Genomic DNA, 21,877 nt, shown 5'->3' on the forward strand with positions numbered 1-21,877 from the left:
ACTGCTTAATTAAATCTGGGCTTGAATTTTTCCATCCTAAAAATGAAAGAAGCTAAGATCACTTTCAGATATACTTTTTTTTTAATTATTTATTATTATTTTTAAAATTATAACTTTTTATTGACAGAACATATGCCTGGGTAATTTTTTACAACATTATCGCTTGCACTCACTTCTGTTCTGACATTTCCCTTCCTTCCCTCCACCCCTTCCCCTAGATGGCAGGCAGTCTTATACATGTTAATTATGTGATAGTATATCCTAGATACAATATATGTGTGCAGTACCGAACAGTTCTCTTGTTGCACAGGGAGAATTGGATTTAGAAGGTAAAAATAACCTGGGAAGAAAAACAAAAATGTAAACAGTTTACACTCATTTCCCAGTGTTCCTTTTCAAGGTGTGGCTGATTCTGTCCATCATTTATCAATTGGAACTGAATTAGATCTTCTCTTTGTCGAAGATATCCACTTCCATCAGAATACATCCTCATACAGTATCGTTGTTGAAGTGTATAATGATCTACTGGTTCTGCTCATTTCACTCTGCATTAGTTCATTTAAGTCTCTCCAAGCCTCTCTGTATTCATCCTGCTGGTCATTTCCTACAGAACAATACTATTCCATAACATTTATATACCACAATTTACCCAACTATTCTCCAGTTGATGGGCATCCATTCATTTTCCAGTTTCTAGTCACCACAAAAAGGACTACCACACATAGTTTGGCACACACAGGTTGGATATACCTTTTATGATCACAAGGTAAAGGTGAAAAAATGATAAAAATAAAATCACTAATCAGACAAGTTCAACTTCAAGTATAGTTCAAACCCCTTTGTAGGCACTGGGGTAGCTAAATGAGAACAAGATAATTCCCATACTCCAAATCTTCTTTTATCTCCCTTTGTCAATAAATTAGTGAGAATTACCACAGTGGAGAATGCATATGCATTTCATTGATATGGATGCCCTTGTGGAAGAGGAGGCAGGAATTCTCCATAATACCCTGGGTGATCTCTGGAAAGTCCCTATCCTACCTACTACTTTCTTTTCCTTAGCTAGGAAGAATGATGGATGATGCTTGCTAACCTCTCTCTCAGGGCTTTTGTGAGCAATAATGAGACAACTGTAGATGCCTGGAGCACCTTGTAGAAAGGTGCTATAAAAATTGCTTTTTACTTTTCTGGTTGTAGAGCATAGATGGTGTTCTGACAACAAGCATTTGAAAAAAAGATTTCAAAGAAAATATAATTTTCATATACTACAAACCTCAATAAGCCCATCTAATAGGTGTGAATAATCTTGGTTCATTCCTCCATTAAAATCTTAATTGTCTCACTGAAAGAAGCTGCCTACACTAGTCTGTGGACATGATTGATGAGCAGAGAGGTTTGATGCGGCTTCTGTTCTAATTTTTACTATTAATGATCTTGAAGTTGAAGTCACAGTTGTTGAAGATGAACAATAAACAAAATCCAAAAACTTTCCTTCAAGGTCTGTGCAAATATGATGTAGGAATTGTTCAAATTGTTCAAACATTAGGTCTTTTTTTCCATGAAGGAGACATTTTTTCATTATTTCAAGAGTATATCTCTTGAAATTTTGGCATTTTTAATCTAGACTATTGTCCACTTTGTGCAATGATTAGGAAAAAAAGCTAAAAAAGGAAGAGCAAAGGGTCTGTATTCCTGGATCATTCTAGACCCATGAGCAAAGCCAGTTAAATAGATTAACCTTAAATGACTCAGACTGACACTCAGAAGAAGACTATCCTCAGTGTCATCAAAAGCCTGTCACCAAGAAAGATTGCAACTATGGCAGGACTTTGTCATAAATTTCACTGATATTGAAAATTACTAGAAGGACTCAGAAAAATTCACAGAGAGTTTGGGAGAGGTTTGGAAATTATACCAATAGTCTATGTCTCAGTGAATTGCATGTTAAGTGTATTGATTGAGCTATGAATGACTTTAAACAAGGCAAACTCAGTGGGGATAGATAATAGGAATCTTCCTACAGAGTATGAAACTCAATTGATGCTCAATTACAGTGAAGTTCAGCTTTCAAAAAATAACACTAGGAATGGACATGTGCGTTGGTCCAGTCTAGCTCCTCTGAAGGGCTCAGAAGAAGTCCTTAAATGCAAAGGTCTGGGCTAGCTCCTCTGAAGGGCTCAGAATAAGTCCTTAAATGGAAAGGTCTGGCCTAGCTCCTTTGAAGGGCTCAGAATAAGTCCTTGTCAGGATAAGCAAAGTCCTTGCCCCACGTTGTGGACGCCAATTTGTAACGTGCTGTTGTCTCCAGAAGCAGCCAATCACTCTCTGGGAGGAGATCTGCTGTGTCAACTCAAATCTCTCAGACAGATTCTTCTTCCTGTAGAGAACCATTGTCTCCAGACAGTTGCCTTTAACTCTCCTCCAGAGTAGTGACTTCCCTCTTTTATCCTCCCAGAGAATGGGCGTGGGATAATCCAAGGGCTTCTGGGAAAAATTACTTCAACCAATGAACTTGCTCCTTCTAAGCATGCAAGCTCTTCCCCAGGAATTCAAAGGGGTTGAACTCCTAGTAAAGACCAGAACTAGAGAATTGTTAAGTACTGACTTAGCACTTAGTAAGAACCTAATATCTCATTATCTCATTAGTACTTAGTAAGAACCTAACAGCCATGCAAATGCAGTGGAGAGATTTTACTTTGGCATGAAACAGTTAACATGAGAGAATTATGTGACAAAAAGCACAGAATTAGAAGTCATCATATGTAGAGTTGATTCCCAGTTCTGCTATCTTTTTACTTATTAGAAGTTGATCTCTGTTAAGTCATTTGGACTTTCAAAGCCTCTCATTCTTCATTTGTAAAATGTAGAGAATAGGCTGTAGTTTTAAATCGAAGACTAGGTGCTTTTCCATTCATGAGTGAAATCAGGATGATTGCTTGATTTTTTTCACTTAATGTTTATGCCTGAATGGCGTATCAATATGTAGATATCTGAGTCCCTATGAACCACGGTATAATGAGCCCACTGTTCTCATGCTCCAAAACTCATGCTTCTACTGGAATCTTGAGGTCCCTAGAGAGCAATGCCAATTATTCTCATGCTTCTAGCAGATAAACTTGATGGGTTTTGATTGTTTCTGGTACTGTTGAGTATTGGTACTCTTTTCTGATACTTTTTCATTGACTAAATTAGCCTGTTGGGAGCCTATTCACTGAGCAATTAAAGAGATTTGATGCCAAAGACAAAACAAAACAAAGAAATACCAAAAACTTTTCCTCTAAAACCATGGGACACTTTCCATTTCAAACAAAGTACCTGAAAAGGAAGCATCAAACTTGGAACTCAAGAGTAATGAGGTAAAAATTTCAAAAGTAGTGAGGTACATCTATAACAAAGAAGTAATAGACAGCTCCAGAAAACTAGGAGTCTATTTTTCTCCTTTTATGAGGGTCTTCATGAAATTCACCTTAAATATGGCTCTTTGATTCACTCCAAAGATTTACATGTAAGTGCTTTATAGATATACAGCCTTCAAGATTCTTCTTCATCTGGATTTTTCACAATCTTTGAAGCTTACTTTCCTCAGTATGTCTATTTGTCTTTCACTTATCTCTTGGCTTTAAATGGAGAGACTGACATCAGCCCCTACTTCTTCAAGAACACTATTCCTACATTTGTTGGAATATTCTAAACTTTTGAAGTCTACAATATAATCTCTTGATCACTGGGGCAATGGAAGAACCTTTCTTCTTTCTTTTTCCCCTAAGGCAACTCCTTCTGAGGAGTCTATCATCCTTGAATCTGAAGATGCTGGAATATTCTCTGTGTATATGTTTTTTCTCCATATACTATAAACAGATAATAGATAAATTGATCAACAATAGATATAGATACATAGATAGATAGATAGATAGAATACATAGAAGCAAATAGATAATATACATGTATACCTTTGATAGTTTATATATAATTATTTTTATTTTATTATACCATTCACATATATATATTAAAGTAACTCATAATAATATTATTTTCAACCTTCTTTTATAATTAATCTTTATTCAAATATCATCTCTCCATTATACTCTTCTAATGAGGTTTATGGGTTGTGTGTGTATGTGTATTGTGTGTGTGTGAAAGAGAGAGACAGAAAGAGAAAGAGAGAGAGAGAGAGAGAGAGAGAGAGAGAGAGAGAGAGAGAGAGACAGAGACAGAGAGACAGAAAGAGAGAGAGAGAGAGAGAGACAGAAACAGAGACAGAGAGACAGAAAGAGACAGAGACAGAGAGAGAGAGAGAGGAGAGAGAGGCATTTGGAATTATATGACTTTCCCAGAGTCACATAGCTAATAAGTGTTAAGTGTCCGAGGCTAGATTTGAACTCAGATCCTCCTGTCTTCAGAGCCAGTGCTCTATCTACTGCACCATCTATCTGTCCCCTGTTGATTTTCTAACATGATTATTTATAGCTTCTTAATGCAAGGCAAGGTCCACTTCTGTTTCAGTTAATTTCAAAGTCACAGAGTAAAATCAGAATGAATCATGAAGATATAAATTTTTTTTCCTTCAAATCTACTTCAATATATGAATAAGCTCTTGTTTTGAGAAAAAAAAATAAAAACAAACAAACAAACAAACAAACAAAAAAAACATCCCTTTGTAGATTAGAGGAAGGGAATTGTTACCACACATGAAACATATTGTGGTTGACTAAAAGATTCAATTGTATCCCTTAGGCTTAAATATAAAAAAAGTGCAAGCTATTCAGTACTTGAGGTATGCAGGTTTGGAAGTATTTTGTGGAAGTAAATCACTTGATTATACTAGTGAGTAGTAAGCAGTAAGGGTATAACTAGAGGCTTTTCTTTATTTTCTTCCAATCCTCTCTACTGCCTCCAGATCATTGTAGGTACAAGATTTGAAGTAGACAAACAGGTCCATTAAAGGTCAGAGACACAAAACTGCAAATAAATTCAGATATAAGAAATGAGATACCAGAGGAAAAGAGGCAACTCCAAGGAATATTGTATCTTGAGAAGAGAAGAGATAAGAGAGCTGGGCATGGATTCAACAACTGGAGCAAACCCTAAGGTCAAAGAAGTGAGATATGTTCAGGAGGAGTTGTTAAATGACTGTATATAGAGAAAGAACTTCCAGGTCCTGAAGTCCTAGTCATTGTGAGTTGCCATATACTCATCTGGTTTTTTTGTCCATACATGTTCCTTACTTAACATTGAATTCTCACTTTTCTTACAAGTGCTGTAGGTACATGTAAGACAGGGTTATCTGACTTTTTAGTGGGCATATTTTATAGTAACTGTTTTAGTATAGCACCTTAGAAAATGTTTTTCCTAAAATTAATGTCCAGGGATAAAAACAACTACCATAATGTTATGGCTAGCACACAGAGTAGCAGTAATCCTTTTGAGCACATGATACTTTGTGGAGTAACTCAGTGAACATATTACATTGAGATACAGTACTCCTAGTTAATGATTTGAATCTATTCCATTCATTTTTCTTTTGTAAATAGTTTTTATCTTTTCTCCAATTACATGGAAACATAGTTTTTAACAATGATTTTAAGTAAGATTTTAATTCTGAAATATTTCTTCTCCCCCCCCCCCATTCTCACTTTCCTAAAACAGCAAGCAAACTGATATAGGTTATACATGTTTAATCGTAAACATATTGCAACTTTAGTCATGTTATGAAAGAAAAAACAGTATAAAGGAGAAAAGCCACCTCTACACCCCCCCCAAAAAAAAAACACAGTGAAAATAGCATGCTTTTGTCTTTATTTAGATTCTATAGTTCCTTCTCTGGATATGGATAACATTTTCTATCATGATTTGTTAGGGCTTGTCTTGGATTATTGTGTTGCTGAGAATAGTTAAAATAATTATATAGTTAAAATAAAATAATATAAAGCATCACTTTGTGTAAGCCTTTCCAGATATTTCTGAAATCATCATGCTCATCATTTTTAAAGTAATTTTTTTAAAATTTAAAGTAATTTTAAAACTTTAAAGTATTTTTTTTTCAAAATTTCTTAAAATAAGTAGTCCCTTGCTTTCATATGCCACAACTTCTTTAACCATTCTTCAACTGATGGACATTTCCTCAATTTATAATTCTTTGCCATCATAAAAAGTTTTATTATATGAGCTTAGCCTACTCATGAGCAATTATTTAGATCTGACATTATTTGTGTGAAAAATGTTTTGTAATTGTGTTCATGTAGTTCCTGGGATTTTGTAGACAGGTAGACTCAAACTATATTGTCTATAGTTATTTTAAATGGAATTTTTTTGTCTCTTCTTGTTGAGCTTTATTGTTAATATATAAAATATTTATGATTTTTGTGAGTTTATTTTGTATCATTCAACTTTGTTAAAGTTACTTGTTTCAAATATTTTAGTTGATTCTCTAAATATCTCATCCTATTATTTGCAAAGTAATAGTTTTATTTCTTCATTGCCTATTCCAATTCCTTCAGTTTCATTTTCTTCTCTTATTGATAAAGCTAATGTTTTTAGTATGATACTGAATGGCATTGATAACATTAGGCAGTCTTGTTTCACTCCTGATCTCATTGGGAAGAATTCTAACTTATCCCTATTTTAGATAATGCTTACTGATGATTTTAGGTAGAAATTACTTATCATTTTAAGGAAAACTAAATTTATTTCTATACTCCCTAGAGTTCTTAATAGGAATAGATGATATATTTTGTCAAAAGATATTCTGCATCTATTGAATAATCAAATAATGTGATCATTATAGTCAATCATGGTAATATTTTTTCTAATATTGAAGCAGCCCTTTATTCTTGGCATAAATTCCATCTGCTCATAGTTTGTTATCCTCATGATATATTGCTGTAATATTTTTTGCAAATATTTAACTTTTTCATAGGTATTCATTACAAATTTTTGTTTATAATGTTTCTTTCTTTCTTTTGGTTCTTTCTTGTTATTATCAATTATCAATATTATAGTTGTGTCACATAAAGAATTTACAGTAACTCTTTTTTTTTTTCACCTATTCCCCCCCCCCAAATGATTTATGTGATATTGGAAATAATTGTTCATTAAATGTTTAGTAGAATTCATTTGTAAATCAATTTCTCCCTGGAGATTTTTTCTTAGGGAATTTGTTGATATCTTGTTCAATTTATTTTTGTAAAATGGGGTTATTCAAATACTTTGCTTCCTTTCCTCTTAATCTGGGAAATTTATATTTTTGAATATCCACTTTTTTTGAATATCCACTTTCCTTAAACTGTTAGATTTATTGACTTACATTGCAAAAAAAAATCTTCTAATTATTATTTTTAATTTCCTGTTCATTGATAATAAATTCACAATTTTCATTTTTGATTCTGATAACTTGATTTTCTTGGTTTTTTAAATTTTAGTCAAATTAAGCAAACATCTATATTTTTAATCTTTATCTCTTCTCCCATAAAGCTACTTCATAGTTTTATTTATTAATTAAATAGATTTTTTGACTCAATTTTATTGATCCAGAAGTTTTAATTGGAAATTTAATTGGGGATTTTTTATTTGTTTTTTTTTTTTCTTAGACTTTTAAAATTACATGCCAAATTCATTGATCTGCTCTTCCTCTATTTTATTCATGTAAACATTTAGAAATATAATTTCCCCTAAGTTCTGCCTTGGTAGCATCCCATAAATTTTGGTATGTTTTCACATTATTGCCATTTTTCTTGATGAAACTAATTGTTTTTTCTGATTTGTTGTTTGACCTACTTATTCTTTACGATTGAATTATTTAGTTTCCAATTAATTTAATCTATTTTCCATGGTCCTTTATTACATGGAATTTTTATTGTTATCACAATTTAAAAAGAATGGATTTAATATTTCTGCCTTTCTAACTTTGATTGTGAGCTTTTTATTATGGCTTAATACATGACCAATTTTTGAGGTCCCTCATTATTATAATTTGTTAACTATTTCTACCTGTAACTCACTTAACTTCTCCTCTAAGAATGTATACAATACGCCAACTGATGCATATATATTTAGCATTGATATGGCATTGTCTATGATACGTTTTAGCAAGATGTAGTTTCTGTCCTTGTCTATTTTATTTAGATCTATTTTTATTTTTTCCTTTGTCTGAGAGTAGGGTTGTTATCCCACCATTTATTTTTTATTTTTCAACTGAAGCACACTATATCCTACTTTAGTCTTTTTTTTTTTCTTTACTCTGTGTGTGTCTTTCTGTTTCAGATATGTTTCTTGTAAAAATATATATATTGGAAATTTATGTTTTGTAACCCCCCCACTACTATTCTTTTTAATTTTAAAAGAGAGTTTCTCCCAGTTCTATTCACATTTATGATTATTCTGTATTTCTCTTCAATCCATTTCCAACCTGGTTTTTATATTTTTTTCTCTTCTTTCATCCTATCTCTCCTCACCAGTGCTTTTCTTTTGATTGCCATCTCCCATAATCTGCTCTCACTTCTATGAGCTCCCCGTCTCTCTTTTTTTTTCTTCCTCTTTCTACTTGTCTATGAGGTAAGATAGATATCTCTACTTAATAGAGAGTGTATGTTATTTCCTTTTTCAGTCAAATATAATGAGAATAAGGTTCAAGCATTGTTCACCTTCTTTCTTATTTCCTTCTAATATAAAAAAGGTTTTTCATATCTTCATGTTTGTTTTTCTTTGTTTACCTTTAAAAAGCTTCTCATGAGGCTTTTATTTGGAGATTAAATTTTCTATTTAGTTCTGGTATTTTCATCAGGAAAGTTTGAAAGTCCCTTATTTTATTGAATGTCCATCTTTTTACCTGAAAGATTATGCCGAATAGTTGATTCTTGGTTGTAATCTAAAGTCTTTTGTGTTCTAGAAAATTATATTCAAAGTCCTTTTATTCTTTATTGTAGAATTTGTTAAGTTCTGTGTAATCCTGACAGTGGTTCCTTGATATGTGAATTATTTATTTATGGCTGCTTGATGTATTTTCTCCTTAACCTGATAGTTCTGGAATTTGGTTACAATAATCTTAGATTTTTCACTTGTATAGATTTTTTTTTCAGGAGGTGGTTGTTGGATTCTTTCAATGATTATTTTACCCTAGTTCTAGAATAACAGGGGAGTTTCCCTGATGATGTCTTTGAAATATGTTGTCCAGGATCTCTTTTTGATCATGACAGTCAGGCAGTACAATATTTTTTTTTAAATTAGCTCTCCTGAATCTATTATTCCCGATTAGTTGTTTTTCAAATGAGGAATCTTTTTCTTTTTATTTGATTTTTAACTTTATTTGATTGATTCTTCATGTCTCATAGAGTCATTAACTTCTACTTGCCGAATTCTATTTTTAAATAACCATTTTCTTTGGTGAATTTTTGCCATTACTTTTCTCTAAGCTGTTAACTTCTTTTTTCATAATTCTCTTAAATAACATTCATTTCATGTACTAATTTTTCTTCTACCTTTATAATTTATTTTTAGACTCTTTTCTTTTTGTAAAAGGACATTTTTGGGCTTGAGAACAATTCATATTCTCTTTTGAGGCATTGCATTGTAGGTATTCTGACAGTTTTCTTCTGAGTTTGTATTTTGCCCCTTTGCCATAGTTTTTTAAGGTTTTTTTTTATGTTCAGGGATCTTCCCCCCATTTTATAAAAGTTGAATTCTGCTCCAGGGGTTCAGTGGGCATTGTCCCAAGCTTCTTTCATTGGGACTCTAGGCTCTAGTCCCTGGCTCTTTCCCTGGGGCTGGTAACTTGTCCAGTGCACAAACTTAATATCACCTATGTGTGCCTGTTGTGTCCTGGATTCCAGGGGCTTGAAGTTTGTCTGCTATGCTGGAGTTGGACGCCTCATAGATGGCCTTCTGTGGCACTGGGTTGCTAAACCAGAATCACAGGGACTTGGTTGCTGATGTGTTCTGTGATTAAGAGCCTCCTGCTGTCTTGCCCCAATACTGCCTTGCTAGGCTGGGTTCTCCCTTAACTCAAATGAGACAGATCTTTCCTAAATAGCTTCTAAATTATCTTGGGCTAGAAAATTATTTCCCTTCATATTTTTTGTGTATTCTTTCATTTGAGAATTCTTTTATAGGCAAGCTTTAATGTTGTTTCCAAGGTAAATTGGGAAGAACTCAGACAACTTCTTGGCTGTTCTCTGCCATCTTGACTCTGCCTTTATTTTGTTCCTTTTAAATATAATATTCTTTGTCGTATCCATCATCTTGTTTCCTACCAGTCACCCAATATATGTGTATTCATTTATTAGCATTACTAACCACTGCTTTTTTTTTTGGGGGGGGATATTTTTTAAAGACATTCTTTTCCTCTAGACTTCTGATCCCTTGTTCTGCTATTTCCCGCCCCCCCTTTTGTTGTGAACCCTTCTCCTCTATGGCAGAATATTTAGCAGCTATATGTGAGTCTTTTACCTCCCTTTTCAGATAAACATAATCTTTATTAACCTTCTTGCTATATGCCAAATGGGTAGCTAGGTGATACAATGAATAGAGTGCTAAGTCTGGAGTCAGGAAGACATATAAGTTCAAATCTGGTCTCAGACAATTAGTTACCTGACCTTAGATAATTTGCCTAACTTTGGTTGCCTCAATTCCGTCTTCTAGAAAATGAACTGGGGGGATGGAGTAAAGATGGGGGAGAGGACACACACTTCTTTCTGATCTTCTCCCATGACCCTCAGATAATTATCAAATCCAGCCTCTGAATTAGTTCTGGACTGGCAGAATACATAAATATGGGAAGTGCAACAAATTACCAGCAGAATATAATTTCAGACCGCCAGAAAAGGTCTGTCTCCATCCATAGAGGGAGGTGGTCAAGTGCAAGCAGGCCGAGCAAGGATGTTAGCTCATGCTGAGCAGACCCAGGCAGTCAGGACTCCACATGGCAGGGCAGATTCTGTCTGGTGGAGAATTTATGGGGAACAATCTATAGCCATGTTAGCTACTCTGCCCTGGTTACAAGCTGGTAGATCAGCAGAGAAGTTATAAAACATCCAACAAAACCACAAAAGGTAAATAGTGAACCTGGAAGCACTGAAGTCTCACATGTCCTGGCCATGAACACCCAGTACCTGAAGTGGGTCAGCACGAACCCAGTGCAACCTCTGCCACTTGAAGAGAAAGTCCCTGCTGCTTGTAGAGGAAGCCTGGAAAATCTCCCTTGCCCTAAAAGTAGATTCCCAACTTTTTTTTAAAATATTAGTAAAAAGGTAAAGAGAACTCTGACCCTAGGTAGCTTTTATGGTGAAAGAGAAGAACAGGTTTTAAACCCGGAGGAGACTAAACGCAGATTGGCTCTAGATGAAGTCCCAAAGGGTGACATATAACACAAGGCTCTCCCAGAAAAAGTTATAAAAGATCTAAAAAAAAAAAAAGAGCTGGAAAAAATGGGGAAAGGAAATTAGAACTTTACAAGAGGGTTTAGAAAAATAGACTTAGTGAAATGGAAAAAGCATATGACTCATTAAAAGATAGATTTGACAAAATGGAAAAATAAAACAACTCCCTGAAAAAAAGAATTTGTGAAATGGAAAAGGTAAAAAAACTTCCAGGAAAACAGAATTTGTGAAATGGAAAAAGAAACTAACTCCTTAAAATACAGAATTTGGGAAATGGAAAAAAAATAATCCATAGAACAAAACAACTCACTTCAAACTCAATTGGACAAATTCAACAAGAAGTAAAAAAAAAAATAATAATAAAATAAAATAAAGAAGAAAATAATTCACTGAAAATCAGAATTGAATAAATGGAAATGATTAACTCAATGAGACATCAAGAATCAGTCAAGCAAGACAAAAAAAATAAAAATAGAAAAAATATCTACTTGGGAAAACAATTGACCTAGAAAATAGATCTGAGAGAGACAATCTAAGGATTATTGGACTCTCTGAAAATCATGATGAAAAAAAGAACCTAGACACTATTTTTCAGGAAATCATCATACAGGACCCGCCCTCATGTCATAGAATCAGAAAGTAAAATAACTATTGAAATAATTTATTGAACATCTCCTGAAAGAGACCCCAAAATTAAAACTCCAACTAAAACTTTGGCTAAATTTCACAACTATCGGACCAAGGAAAAATATTACAAGCAGCCAGAAAAAATATTCAAATACTGAGGAACCACAATAAGGATTACCCAGGACCTAGCAGCTTCCACCTTAAAGGATTGAAGGAGCCTGGAATCTGATATTCTAAAAGGCAAAGGAACTTGGAATGCAGCCAAGAATAAAGTACCCTGATAAACTGAGTATTTTCTTCCATGGTAGAAGATGGATATTCAATGAAACAGGTGAATTCCATTTATTTCTAATGAAAAGACCGAAGCGAATAAAAATATTTGACCTCTTAATATAGGAGTCAAGAGAAGCATAAAAAGATAAAAATTGTACTTCTGTTATGGCCATACGTAGAGTGCATGTATAATCTGATTTTACTTTATAATATAAAAAAGAAACTAGAGGCAGAAAGAGGATTCCACCAGAAAAAAAAAAAAAAAAAAGAGGAAAGTGGAAATAAAATGAGGGAAATTACATCTCATGAACAGGCAAAGGAAACATATTATATTTGAAGGAAAGAAGGGAGGGGGATGAACCTTGTATGAATCTTACTCTCATCAGATTTGGCTCAAAGAGAAAATATTAGACATATTTGGTTTGCAGAGAAACATTTCTCACCTTATTGAAAAGTGGTAGAGGAAAGGAAAAGAGAAGGGGTAGGCTAAATAGAAGGGAAAACGGAAATAATAAGGGACAGGTATAAAAAGGGGGGAGGGGCTTAAAGGGGGAGAGCTGCTTGAGCTCATAGGTAAAATACTGGGAAAGAGAGAAAGGCAAAAAGGAAAGATAAAAGTATAATTTGGGGATAATAAGATGGCTGGAAATACATAATTAGTAGTTTTAACTGTAAATGTGAATGGGGTGAACTCTTCCATAAAGTGGAAGTGAATAGCAGACTAGATTAAAAGCCAGAATCCTACAATATGTTGTTTACAAGGAACATATTTAAAGCAGCGTGATACTTTCAGAGTTAAGGTAAAAGGCTGAAGCAGAATTTATTATGCTTCAAGTGAAGTTAAAAAAAACAAAAACAAAAAAAAAAAAAAAAAAAAAAAAACAAGAGTAGCCATTCTGATTTTAGAGCAAGCAAAAGCAAAAATTTATCTAATTAAAAGCAATAAAGGGGAAAAAAAACTATATTTTGCTAAAGCATACTATAGATAATGAAACAATATCAATATTAAATGTATATGTATGAAGTGGTATAGCATGAAAATTCCTAAAGAAGTAGTTAAGAGAGCTTCAAGAAGAAATAGACAGCAAAACTATAATAGTGGGAGATTGTTATGGGCCAGAACTTGAAACAAGGCGCTAAATCAGTGAAATTAATGAGACAATGGTTATTTAGCATAGTGCTTAACAGTTCTCTAATTCGGTCCATGTACTTAGTACTTACTATAGTTCTACAAGATTCACACCTTTGATAAGAGACCATATAAGCATGGACAAGCTCAACCAGAATGAGAACTAGGGAAGACCAGAGAAATGGTGTCAGTCTTCCTGCCTCTCCCACAGAAACCAAGACACATTCAGGAGGACCTGAAAAAACTGGCAGAAGCACAGAAAGGACTGATGGCAGGAGCTTAAAGTCTTGGAACCAAGGAGAGAGATAGGCTTTTAAGAAAGCTAACTGGGCCCCAGGAAAGGAGACAAGACTTGGAAAGAGACAAAAAAAGATTTGGACTTTAATCCCTGGCTGAACTTGTGATTACTGAACTAAAAGGAAGGCTACCTCCAACGACCCCCAAGGAAATCCCAACAAGAGAATATTACATTTTAGAGAAGAATATTACAGGAGATCTCAACCTTTCTCTTTCAGAACTAGATATATCAAAATACAAAATAAATAAGAAAGAAGTTAAAGAGGTAAATAGAATACTAGAAAAGTTAGGTATAATAGATCTCTGGAGAAAATTGAATGAAGACAGAAAGGAGTACACTTTCTTCTTAGCAGTTCATGGAACCTATGCAAAAATTGACCATATATTAGGACATAAAGACCTCAAAATCAAATGCAGTACAGAAATAGTGATTTTTTTTCAGATCACAATGCAATAAAAATTAAATTCAATAAAAACCCAGGGGAAAATAGACCAAAAAGTAATTGGAAACTAAATAATCTCATCCTAAAGAATGAATGGGTGAAACAGCAAATCATAGACACAACTAATAATTTCATCCAAGAAAATGACAATAATAAGACAATATACCAAAACCTGTGGGATGCAGCCAAAGCAGTTATTAGGGGAAATAGTATATCTCTAGATGCTTACTTGCATAAAATATACAAAGAGGAGATCAATGAATTAGGCTTGCAACTAAAAAAGCTAAAAGAAGAGCAAATTAAAAAACATCAATCAAATTCCAAACTTGAAATTCTAAAAATAAAAATAGAGATTAATAAAATTGAAAGTTAAAAAAAAAACATTGAATTAATAAATAACACCGAGAGTTGGTTTTATAAAAAAACAACAAAAAATACATAAACTTTTAGTAAATTTGCTTAGGAAAAAAAGAGGAAAATCAAATTGTTAGTCTTAAAAATGAAAAGGGGGAACTTTCCACCAATGAAGAGGAAATTAGAACAATAATTAGGAGCTACTTTGCTTAACTTTATAACAATAAATTTTATAACCTAAATGAAATGGATGAATACCTACAAAAATATAGGTTATCCAGATTAACAGAGGAAGAAGTAAATTACTTAAATAGTCCCATTTTAGAAAAAAAATAAATAGAACAAGCCATTAATCAGCTCCCTAAGGAAAAATCCCCAGGACCAGATGGATTTACATGTGAATTATACCAAATATTTAAAGAACAATTAACTCCAATACTATATAAACTATTTGAAAAAACAGAGAATGAAGGACTCCTACCAAATTTCTTTTATGACACAGACATGATACTGATACCTAAACCAGGTAGGATGAAAACAGAGAAAGAAAATTATAGACTCTAATGAGTCTATATTGATGCAAAAATCTTAAATAAAAAAAGAGATTACAGAAGCTCATCTCCTGGATAATACACCATGACCAAGTAGTATTTATAGCAGGAATGCAGGGCTGGTTCAATATTAGGAAAACTATTAGCATAATTGACTATGTCAGTAACCAAATTAACAAAAACCATATGATCATCTCAATAGATTCAGAAAAAGCATTTGATAAAATTCAACACTTATTCTTATTTAAAAACCCTAGAAAGTATAGGAATAAATTGACTTTTCCTTAAAATAGTCAGTAGCATTTATTAAAAATCATCAGCCACTATCATATGAAATGGAGATAAACTGAAACCATTCCCAATAAGACTGAAGGTGAAACAAGGTTGCCTACTATCACTATTACTATTCAATATTGAATTAGAAATGCTAGCCTTGGCAATAAGAGAAAAAAAAAAAAAAAGAGAGATGAAAGGAATTAGAGTACGTAATGAGGAAACCAAATTATCACTCTTTGCAGATGATATGATGGCATACTTAGAGAAAATGTTTGTTGCAGCCCTTTTTGTAAGTGGCTAGAAATTGAAAATTGAATAGATGTCCATGAATTGGAGAATGGCTGAATAAATTATGATATATGAAAATTATGGAATATTATTTTTCTGTAAGAAATGACCAACAGTATGATTTCAAAGAGGCCTGCAGAGACTTACATGAACTGATGCTAAGTGAAAGGAGCAGAACCAGGAGATCATTATTCAAAGCAACAAGACTATGTGATGATCAATTCTAATGGGTGTAGCTCTCTTCAACAATGAGATGATTCAATCCAGTTCCAATTGTTCAGTAATGAGGAGAGCCATCTATACCCAGAGAGGACTGTGAGAACTGAGTGTGAGCCACAGCATAGCATTTTCACTCTTTCTTTTGTTGCTTGCTTGCATTTTCATTTTCTTTCTCAGATTTTTTTTCCCTTCTTAATCCATTTTTTTCTCGTGCAGCAAGATAACTATATAAATATGTATGCATATATTGCATTTAACATAGTTTAACATATTTAACATGTATAGGACTACATGACATCTGGGGGAGAGGAGGGGAAAAATTTACACAAAAATTTTTCAAGGGTCAATGTTAAAAAATTACCCATGCATATGTTTTATAAATTAAAAGCTATAATAAAATAAATTTAATAAAAAAAATTAAAGAAAATGAGCTGGAGAAGGAAATATCAGAGTAGTCCTGTATCTTTACCAGGAAAATCCTAAATGGTTCACAAAAAGTTGGAGATTACTAAAAAATGATGGAGCAACATATACCATCTGTGTACTGTGTTCCTATGTATATCGCACTATTATCTTGTCAAAAGGAGAAAATAATGAAAGACTCCAGGATACCCGGTAAACCCTTGATGGTCAATTTATGAAAACATATGGAGAAAAGTCAAACAGAATTGGCAGTTATAAATGTGCTATAATTTGTTCTGTGGGTTGGTGGTGGGATCATCTATATTACTAAGATCACAGATCCATTTGATTATATGTTTATTTCTAAATAAGCAAACTTTACTGAAGCATTGCAAGGGCTAAAGTAGTAACTAAAATAATTTGAAACATTATGGAAAATTCTGACAGAAGTTTGCTTTGAGTAATATTTCGAAGGAAATGAGAAATAGAAGGATAAAATGGATTTGACACTTTAAATCAGGGGATAACTTGAATGAAAAGCAAATAGGATTACATGGAGGGACCTGCTATCACTAGGCAGAAAAGGATAATCTCAATATTAAGCAAACATGGCAGTCTAAATCCAGAACCAAAGGATAACTATGCTTTGTTAACTTTACAGAGTCATATATTTTGAGTAATTTGAGTAAAATCATTTCAAAAAATGAATTATTTAACTGTTTCATTATGGTTTGAGTTGGAATTCAATAATAAAGTAATATGGAATAATTTTTTCAAAAACTGCATGAGTTTCATTGAAAATAAATATCTTATTGACTTCTATTTATCATTCTCTTTTGTGTCTAACTCTTTGTGACCCCATTTGGGGTTTTCTTGATAAAGGCACCATATTGGTTTCCCATTTTCTTCTCCAGCTCTTTTTACAGCTAAGGGAATTGAGGTAAAAAAAATATAAGGGACTTTTCTAGGCTTTCATATTTAGGAAGTATTTGAGGCCAGATTTGAACTGAATAAAATGAGTTTTCTTGTTCAGATCTGGCACTCTATCCTGTACCATCTATCCACCTTTCTTCAACACTATCTGTTCCTAATTTCCTACTATCTTACAGTAAGGAAGAATATTTAAGGTAAATTGATAGGCACCTGCCTTTTTTCCCAAAATATGCTGCATTCCAAACATTTAGTCTACCAGCTCTCTGCTAGTAGAAGTAAACTTTAACATTCCGGTTTTGTCATTGCACTGATTTGATCCAGAATAAATTTTAGTGATTTTCTTTTTTCCAGGCACATGATTTGATCACTATGTTTATTTCACTCTTGGTAATGTTAAATTCATTTGTCATCACTGCAACAGGTTTTCCCAAGTATATCTTAATTCTTCATGATAATCTTATATTTTGGGATAATAATCTGCCACTTTCACTTGCAAAAATCTATTCAGGTATCCCCAAACTAAAAAGTACTCACTTTGTTACTTTTACTTTGTTGTTCCAAAATATGTCACTAATTTTAATATCCTTTGGGGTTTTTCTTCCTCTCTTTGACTTTTTAGACCTATTAAAAGGATCTTTGGATTATCTTTAGTTTATTTCTCTTTCAAATAAAATTATTGCTGGATTTCCAAAACAGTTGGCTCAATTCACAGTTCCACGAATGGTGCATGTCTATATCTCCACAGCCCTGTCATTTGTCCTTTGTTTCCTTTTCATCTTTGCCAATATGATAGATATTAGGTGAAAGTTCTTTTTTTTTTAATTACTTTTCTTAATTGTGATAATTTTCAGTAGGACTCAATAAGTTCTCCCGAGACTCTAGTTTGTTGTTCTCTGTTCTTGACTTAGCAAAGAATTACTCTGAAGTGCTTTTATACTGTGTTACATATATTTTGAATCAATTTAGTCAACCAATTCCCAATTAATGGGCATCTATTCAATTTCTAATTCCTTAATATCACAAAAAAGTGAAGTAGCTTTGTTGTAAACCTATCTGTCCTTACATCAGCCCTATTTATGTGCATAGAGACATATAATTAATGTTCAGTTACCCTCTCTCAGAGAAGGGAGAAAAGTGTATACATTTTCAAAGTGTGTGTGTGTGTGTGTGTGTGTGTGTGTGTGTGTGTGTGTGTGTGTGTGTGTGTGTATTTAAGACAAGGGGATTAAGTGATTTGCCTGGACTCACATAGCTAGTACGTGTTAAATATCCAAGGCTGTATTTGAATTCAGGTCATCCTAGTTTCAGGGTCCATGCTTTATCCACTGTACCATCTAGCCAACTCAATTCTCAAGGCATTTTGAGGTTTATATGCCCTTCTCCTCATTTTTCAACTTGTTTTTCTTTCTTTTCTCAGGGACAGTCCAGATCTCAAATTATATCTATCAGATATAGATCATATTAGAGTCTTTCTCTAAAGTCATAGCAGATGTTCCATGTAGACAATGATGTCTTAAATGAGTACATAAAGACACATACACATGTATGCATACATATGTGTATGCACACACACATACACACACTCATACCTTACAATGTAATCCAGGGAAGGGATACTAATGAAAATGACTTCATTCTAGCTCAGAGGCAAGTTAGTCATAAGTACTGTCTTGATTTTTTTTTTTTTATTTTGAATCATCCTATTAATGGTGAACGTTAAAAGTAATTGCAATATAACATGCTCTTACCCGTGTGTGTGTGTGTGTGTGTGTGTGTGTGGTGTGTGTATGTGTGTATATGTTCATGGGCACATATGTAGTCTATGGTGCTTCCTCCCTTAAAAGTAAAGGCAATATGCTAAATTCTTGTGTAAAAATATGGATTTTCAAATTAGATTGAATTGACCTTACAATGGTAAGATAATGACATATTTAAATTACTTTAGTTCTAAAAGAAATGGAATCTTCCAATAAAACTTACATGCTTCCAAGAAAGATATCATTCTAAACAAATTGAACAAACATAGGAGGGAAATATGTCATAAACATGTGTCCATAATCATGCCAAAATCTGTTCACAACAATTATTTAAGTTATTGACCAGAGCTGTACATTTTTAAAAACACAGCACTTACACTTTTACTCAGGATGGTAGATGCATTTTCAGATTTTTTTTTTAATCCGTAAGGAGCATGGCTTTTTAATAATAGAGATAGGAAATAGTCAGTATACACAGAACTTGTTGAATAAATAAATATGAATCCTTGAATGACAAAGTTATTATTATTTTTTTCCTCCTTCCTCCCCCATTTAATTTGCTGTAAGGAAACAGTTTGTCATAGTAGCAAAAGGGCCAATCATAGTGACAGGAAAACCATTCAGGTATATACAATCTTCATGTCCACACATATAATACTGAATTGCTCATTGATATAAGCAAATATATAAGGTCCTAAGTTATAACAGAGTAATTGATTTTTATTAGTGGAGGGTTATTTCCACACTAGGACTTACAGAAATTAAATCACAGGTCCCAGCTATGACTCACCAAAAATGCCAGAAAAAAATTGCATAAATTTTTTTCTGGGTTGGCAATGTATAATCTACAAATCAAGTTAAAAATAAACTCTCTATAATGCTACTCCTATCTTGTGTAGACATATACTTTTCTTTGGAGTCAGGAAGAACTTCTTCTCTGACATATACCAGTTATTTGATCTTAGGCAATTTACAGAATCTCTCATTGCCCATGGCAATGCTAAAATTTGAAGTTGTAGAAGTATAAATCTCAATTGGTAGAAAGATTTATTTCACTGGTATTTTCTTAATTATGCATAAAGTAGTATCTTTACTTAGGATTACAATGTTTTAAAGAATATAGTTTAGATAAAACTTTTAGATAATGTATTCATGGAGTTTACAATCTAGCAGTTTGATAAGAAACAAGTACCAATAGTCAAAATACACAATAAAGCACTATAAATTTTTTAGGGAGATGTATATCAAATTTATTTGTGATGTTTGAGGAGGAGAGCATGAGTTTCATGGAGCAGAAGACATATGAATTGGTTTTTAAAGTCTGGATAATGATTCAATAAAGCAAAGAAACAAAAGTCATGGTAGACTGCAGGGAGCAGAAATTTTAAAAAGGTTATGAACAGGAATTTTTTTTAATAATGAAAAGGGGATTGTGGTTAGAATAGAATCATGTAAAAGGATCAAGGGCACAATTGAATATTTAACATTGGTAAGAAGAAACACTTTTTGATATACGAGAAATAGATGTTTGAGAAGACAATGGAATTGTCTAAAATATGGAGGAGCTGAGATAAGGGATACCATCTGTAATAATCTCAGTCTTCTCAGGAAAGTACAAAGCAACTCTGGGAATGAGAGTTGGGAATGGATATTCAGAGCAGCTATAAGTGGTGCATTGGATAGCATCCTGAGCCTAGATTAAGAAAGATTACTTCAAATCTAGCCTCAGACATTAGCTATGTATTTCTGTGTAAGCTACTAAAACCTCTATTTTCTTGTAAAACTGGAATAATAATAGGACCTATCTCCCAAGTTTGTTGTGAGGATCAAATGAGAAAATAATTATAAGGTATGTAATAAAGTATATGATATAGAGTTAGTTCTGTACGAATGTTAGCTGATTCTTTCTTTCTTTCTTTGTTTCTTTCTTTCTTTCTTTCTTTCTTTCTTTCTTTCTTTCTTTCTTTCTCTCTTTCTTTCTCTCTTTCTCTCTTTCTTTCTCTCTTTCTCTCTCTCTCTCTTTCTTTCTTTCTATCTATCTATCTATCTATCTATCTATCTATCTATCTATCTATCTATCTATCTATAATTTGGCCTGAATCCAGAGGTGATTTTTAGTCTTTCTGGTTATGTAATAAAAATTCATATAAATTAATATAATATTTACCATGTAATAGTACAAATCTATTTATTGTTACATAGTATATCCTTACAGTAGAAAGTACATCTTTTCATAATTTCTTCCAATAGGACACTTATAGTATGGTGTTCATACTAGCAGTAAAGAGGCCAGCAAATAATAGATTTCTAGAACTTTTGGCAAAGTACCATATAGCTATTATCTCATGTGATCCAAAAACAGGCCTGTAATTAATAATATAGTTGTTATTGCTCATTTCATAGATAACAAAACAGACTGAAAGGGGTGAAGAGACTTGTCATGGCCAGATAACTGGTATCAGAAATGTCATTCAAATTCATGTTTTCAGATGTCACTTCCAACTCCTTTTCTCCTTTATTATGTTTGCATTAAGAAAATGTGATTTATCCAAGGCTAGTAATTAAGATTGAACTGTAGAAAGTCATTCTAGGAGGATCTTAATGAAAGCAGAGAGCATATTCTTAGAATGAGTATTTTCAAATTCAAGATTGGGTAATAAGAGATGGGAAGCCAGAGCAGGTGTTACAATCTAGAAAGCATAAATAGGAAAAACCAGAAGTGTGCTGGAACCAGCTCTAACTGGTTAGGAAAAATATTTATTAAATTTGCAATGCTACAAATAAAGTCTTGATTTATTATTTTGTTGATTATATAGATTTAAGAAAATATTAATAATGTATATTATACTTTCTTCTTATGATTATGATAGTCAATTAAATATTAAGAGAGTAACACTGAAATGATTAAGTATGATAAATGAAATCAATTCTAGATTATTTTACTATTAAATCTTATAGT

This window comes from Sminthopsis crassicaudata, chromosome 1, assembly GCF_048593235.1.
Source record: "Sminthopsis crassicaudata isolate SCR6 chromosome 1, ASM4859323v1, whole genome shotgun sequence".
In the NCBI taxonomy this organism is placed as follows: Eukaryota; Metazoa; Chordata; class Mammalia; order Dasyuromorphia; family Dasyuridae; genus Sminthopsis; species Sminthopsis crassicaudata.